We start from the raw sequence: 6,120 nt of genomic DNA, 5'->3' as shown, positions 1-6,120 counted from the left end.
CTCACATTGAACTACAGGAGTCAGCGGGGAAAGACCTGCTGGACCAGCTACTTGCTGCTGGTTCTGCATTCATAATTCATTCATCTCACTTTGAGAATATATTTGAGGCATGGGCATGTGATCTCTTCACCAGTCACATAATTTCTTTAGCCATTTTATAATTACTGTTTAACGTATTAAAAGAGACAGACGTCTACTGAGTTTAGGTGGACCAACCCACACAGCATTATTGGGTAATATCCTGCTGGCACCATCTTGGTGATACTATGTTGCGGTTCAGTGATGAGACAGAACACAGCTTTATGCAAGCAAACAGGCTGATCAGCGGAGATGGGCTGTTCTGCCCCCCCCCCCGCCTTCTCCTTTTATTATATTTCTCCCCCTAAGCATTACACACTGCTACACAAAGGAATGTATGACGTTGATTCATATGCTTAGTTACCATCCTCTATCTACTACAATCCTGGTTCTCAGGCCTTGAGCCCAGGCTAAAGAAACCTCCCACAGTTGCTGTCCAAACAATCAAGTTCTCAGGGTTCATATCTAGCCCTTGTCCTTGGATAGAGCAATGTGTGCATTGCTTCTAGGAAACAGTCAGGGTGTGCCCCGCCTGCTTCCAGGTGGAATAGCTAGACATTAACCCTTCATCTCCCCTTTTTTGTTTATTGAAGTTGGCCATCTCATGGTAGCCGCCAATTTGTTTTGTCATGCTATTTAACTCCCAGACAGACAAGGACATAACCTGGGGAGCTTTCCAGGGCAAAATTTTACAAAGTCTTAACAAGGAAGGAATACATTGTACACAGCAACAACAAAAAATAAGCCCAATGATTACAAACACAAAATAACCAAAAGCTTAACATCTGCAATATAATCATCTAAAAGGGGTACACTTCTTTTACTACAATTGTAACCAGCAAAAGGCAATATAAGTATCATTCTACTAAGACAGCAAAGGGTGCCATCACTTAAATTTGCAGGAATATAATTAAAGGTGCATGAACCACAAGTAAAAACCCATCCTGATGGTAGGATGATATGGCCATAATTATATGAAACATTAACAGCATGGGAACAATTTAAAAGGGATTGAGAAATTTTTTGACAGCCCAATGGCACCTTTGTACTAGTGCAGTTAACTACACGCGCACAGCTGACATTGTGAGCCCCGGCCGGGTACGGTGTGTGAAGGGATATAGCCGTGCGAGGCAGAATATAGTTGGCCGGGCCCCAATTAGCCATGCTAGAGTACTGGGAGAAAAGATTAGCATAAGCAGAGAACAGTGTCTTATTCTCCTTCGGACTTGTAACGGGGGAGGCGCTTCCGAGCCAACCCCTACAGAAAATAGCAGGCACAAAAGGCACACAATCATCACAGAATTAGCAGTGATTTGGGCGAGAATCGCCACAAACAAAGTCTTAGAAGTTTCTGGCTGCTGATCTGCTGCCAGTTTTCGTTGAGCCGTGGCGACCAACGCTTTTACTGCTCCCCATGTCACGGGCTGGCTTGGGACGCTACGCCTCTTCCGTTTCCGTCCCGCCGTTGTCGACTCGGGGGGCAACGCGGTCTCCTCCAAGGTCAGCTGAAACTCTGGTATGGGATTCGACAGCCCCTGGTGCCATGCCATGTTGTTTAAGTGCTGGTCGCACGCACCGGGCTGGAACCCACAACGGTCCTGCAGGGAGAGACACAGCAGCATATCCCCGACCCCAAGTGATTAGAGGTGCTGGGCCCAGCCACTGTGGATCGGGCAGCTGACGGTAAAAGACACGCGGTCTTTCCAGTACCTCAGATTTGTGAAAATGCCGATCCGCAGGGGTCTGCTGATCTGCATTCAGTGTTAAATTATTTAAAGTAAACAAGAGGATATACATTTGTTGTTGAATGTCTCCTAAGGTTCGGAGACGCAGCTCCCCTTGTTTTAATTGTTTATCTAGCAAGGTTTTGAGTGTGCGATTGGCACGTTCAACAATGGCTTGGCCCGTGGAATTATAAGGGATTCCGTGTTTAAGACGGACGTCCCAGCGGGCACAAAAGGTGGAGAGGGCTGCAGAGCAGTAGGCTGGGGCATTATCTGTTTTAATTTGGCAAGGGCGACCCATAACAGAAAAGCAGGCCAGCAAATGGTGAATAACTTTGTTAGTGGCTTCCCCACGTTGTGGGGTTGCCCAAAGGAAGCCTGAATAAGTATCAACGGAAACATGTAAAAATGAATAGGGGCGGAATTGTGGTACATGAGTAACATCCATTTGCCACAGCTGATTTGCTGCGGTACCTCGGGGGTTAACGGCATAAGAAAAAGTAGGAGCAGCAGCAGCACAGTGGGGGCAGGAACGAACAATGGAACGTGCATGATCAGCAGGAATGTGAAACTGCCGGGCCAAAACAGAGGCAGACTGATGAAAAAAGGCATGGCTTTCAATGGGGTCAGAAAAAAGGGAATTTACCTGACCACGCAACGCGCGATCGGCGCGTGCATTGCTCTCAGTGTGTGGCCCAGGCAGAGGGGTATGACTGCGAATATGAGCAACAAAGTAAGGGAAATGACGAGTGGCAAGAAGATGCTGTAAAGACAAAAACAGGTGAAGGAGGTCTGCATCAACCTGAGGGGTAATGAGGGCAAGGGGTAAATGATCAATTACCTGATAAACATAATGGGTATCCACAATTAAATCAAAGGGACAATCAGCAAAAGATTGAAAGGCCAAAATAACAGCAGCTAATTCTGAACGCTGTGCCGAACGCTGAGGCAGTGTAAAATGAGAATGCCAACGAGGGGGGTCACCCAACTGATAAGTGACTACACCTCGGTGGGGAGAGCCATCAGATGTTAATATCGAGGGTGGTGTCTAACTTTGTAAGTAAATCACGGCCCCAAATATTGAGGTGGACAGGGAGCACAAAAGGGCGGATTGTAGCAAGGGCACGGCCTCCTGGTTTAGAGACCGTGACCCAAGACAAACTTTGGCGCCCAGGTTTGCTACCTCCAATCCCCCACAACTCTTTAGAAGGAACCGTAGGCCAACTAACCGGCCACTCCAGATCACGAATCACTGTAACGTCAGCTCCAGTGTCCACCAGCCCTGTAAAAGGAACATCATTTAAAAGAAGTGTTAACTGAGGTTTCGAGGGGCGGACTGACATCGTCAGAGCAACAAGTGGAGAAGACGCGCTGTGAGACGGCAAGTGAGACAACGTAGATCCAAAGCCTCCTCTACCCCGAGTTCGATCCTCGGCAGCTGGCACCTGATAGGGGACTAAAATCAATTGTGCAATTGACCGTCCACGCGGGAGCGACTGTGGAAGATGAGTCCACACCTGAACCTTAATAATGCCAGTGTAATCAGCATCAATGACCCCTGGAATGACAAAAAGGCCCTGTTTCCCAGCATGTGAGCGAGGGAGAACAAGACCTACAAAGCCAGCAGGGAGAGGTCCCGTCACCTGTGTAAGTATGGCACAGACCTCCCCTGGCAGCTGAAAGTCAGTGTCCTCCTGCATGATCAAATCAAGCCCTGCACTTCCAGCAGTCGCTGCCCTCAGAGTCTACGGATTCCAAGGCAGAGGAGCGATTGCCTGAGTAGGAAACACCCCCGTTTGGCCCTGGGTTCGGGGGGGGCCCGTCGCGCGGTTTCCCGACCTGCTACGACACTGATTAGCCCAGTGATAACCTTTCCCACACTTGGGGCACTTCTTTGAGGGTCGGGCTGGTGCCTTAGATGAGCGGCACTCCCGCTGAAAATGACCCTCCTTTCCACAGCGGTAACAGCGCTTCCCCTCCTTCCCAGTCTTTCTGAGGGCGGCAGCCAGAACTCCAGCCTTGTGGGCTTGTGTGCCAATGTTCTGGCACACCCGCAGCATGTCTGAGAGCTCTAAAATACCAGAGACTTGTGCTGCCTGGAGAGCACGGTGGCAATCCTCATTTGCATTTTCAACTGCCAATTTTAACAGGAGCTTGTGAGCTGCCTCAGTGTTATCCACCTGTCGGAGGATAGCCTCCTGCAATCTGTTGGTAAAATCCAAAAAGGACTCTAAGGCACCCTGACGGATACTGACAAAGCTTTTGGTAGGCTTGCCTGAATCCGGGACCTTCTTGAAAGCATGCTGGGCACAGGTGGAAATAATGGGGAAGACGACCTGAGGGAGTTGAGACTGCATCTCAATAGTAGCAAACTGGCCCTCCCCTGCCAAATGCTCATAAATGATACCTTGCTCTCTATATACCTGGGCTTGGCGTTCTGCCATCTGCCGATACTCACTAAGCCAAATAACATACTGACTGGGTGACAACATCATGCGCAGCAGCGTTTTCCAATCCTCAGGGATTAGGGAGTACCCAGCACCCATCCCTTCAATGAGACCACGCACAAAGGTGCTAGTCAGGCCAAATTCACGAATTGCTTTCTTTACCTCTCTAACCACCGAGTATGGCAGAGTGGTCCAGGTGCCCACGGGGTTGCCCTGGTCATCATTCTGCCAGGTCACCGGGCAAACGGAGACCAGATCAGCCAGTTCCTCTGCTGTAAGATCTGATCGAGCTTTCGCTGCGTGAACCATTTGTTGCACCAGCGAAAGCTTCTGAGCAGATGCAGATGACTCTCCGGGGGGCCCCACGCGGGGAGGGTGATCACACACCGGCTCCGGTGGGGAAGGCCAGGGAGGCGGTGGTAATAGAGGCACTGGGGGCGAAGCAGGGGGAGGGATGGCTGCAGGAGCGGACGGGGGTGGCAGGATCGGCAGCTCCTCTGTTGCGGCTGGAGAGGGCCTTTCCGAGGCGACACGCTGTGTCGCATCGCCAGGAGGGGGGATGGCTGCAGGGGCGGACGGGGGCGGCGAGAGCACCAGCCTCGCGAGGGAGGGTCTGTGCGAAGCGACACGCTGTACCACGTCGCGGCAGAGGTGCCAGGCATGTAAAGCCTGCACGGGTGCCCGAGGCTCTTTGTGCAATGTCTGGCCCAATCGCTCCCAGTCCGCTAGCTTAAGGCTTCCAGCTTCAGGATACCACGGGCACTTGGCACGCACCTCCTGTAGCAGGAGAGTGAGTTCTCGAGCCGGGCAGTCATGCTGAGCCTTACGCAGCAAATACTGCAGCTCATTGCGGTGTTGCACTTGCAAAGCAGAGAGGGAGCTTCCCATACTTACCACAATGAAAAATACTCACCGGGATCCACGAAGTGGATGAGTGACGCGTCTGAAACCCTTGCCGGGCGAGGTGAGTGCTGAGGGCCCCACGTTTGGGCGCCAGTTGTTGCGGTTCAGTGATGAGACAGAACACAGCTTTATGCAAGCAAACAGGCTGGTCAGCGGAGATGGGCTGTTCTGCCCCCCCCCCCCGCCTTCCACCTTCTCCTTTTATTATATTTCTCCCCCTAAGCATTACACACTGCTACACAAAGGAATGTATGACGTTGATTCATATGCTTAGTTACCATCCTCTATCTACTACAATCCTGGTTCTCAGGCCTTGAGCCCAGGCTAAAGAAACCTCCCACAGTTGCTGTCCAAACAATCAAGTTCTCAGGGTTCATATCTAGCCCTTGTCCTTGGATAGAGCAATGTGTGCATTGCTCCTAGGAAACAGTCAGGGTGTGCCCCGCCTGCTTCCAGGTGGAATAGCTAGACATTAACCCTTCAATACTAGAATGCAGGCGGACACCATGTTGGTAAAGAGTGGCATGGTAAAGGGTGGGAGGTCATTCACTGTTAATATGGGAACCTTCAACCATGCTACCATCAACAACCAGAAATATCAATCAGGGGCTGAAAAGCAAAAATGCCAGGTTACCAGGGCTGAAAAACACAACATTAGCAGGCCAGCCTAGCAGGGTGGTTTTTGGTCCTGGGAACAGGAAGTAAAAAGATCATTTAGGACATAGTGTATCAATAGCCACAGTGGCTGTCTGCACTAAAAAATCAGAAGAGAACCTTGCGAAATATGAGATGAACATGTTTGCAACTTCTAAAGCTGGGAGAGGTAGCACTGACAATTTAAATGAGCCATCTGTTGTTATTTGCCATGAAGATGAAGAAGAAGAAGAAGAAGAAGAAGAAGAATCGGTCAGCTCAGCTTCCTTAGCAAGTGTCCGGGAAGAAATCCCAAGTAAAAGCTCATCACAAGA

The 6,120-nt window shown here is 50.2% G+C and overlaps 1 long non-coding RNA gene across 2 annotated transcripts; it reads right to left on the bottom strand.

Annotated features, from left to right (window-relative positions):
- Window positions 1-359: 359 nt before the first annotated feature.
- On the bottom strand, window positions 360-5,324 carry LOC140905053 (uncharacterized). 2 transcript variants are annotated; one of them, XR_012156726.1, is made up of 3 exons: window positions 5,163-5,324; window positions 3,032-3,084; window positions 360-1,676 (listed from the first exon to the last, which is right to left on the bottom strand). It is a non-coding gene; the product is annotated as an uncharacterized lncRNA (long non-coding RNA). The 2 variants fall into 2 exon arrangements; XR_012156725.1 differs by lacking the exon at window positions 360-1,676 and adding an exon at window positions 2,505-2,565.
- Between the last annotated feature and the right edge of the window lie 796 nt (window positions 5,325-6,120).

The sequence above is a fragment of the Lepidochelys kempii genome, chromosome 1 (genome assembly GCF_965140265.1).
Source record: "Lepidochelys kempii isolate rLepKem1 chromosome 1, rLepKem1.hap2, whole genome shotgun sequence".
Taxonomy (NCBI): Eukaryota; Metazoa; Chordata; order Testudines; family Cheloniidae; genus Lepidochelys; species Lepidochelys kempii.
Note: the sequence above shows the minus strand (reverse complement) of the source record. Positions and strands in the feature narration are given on the sequence as shown.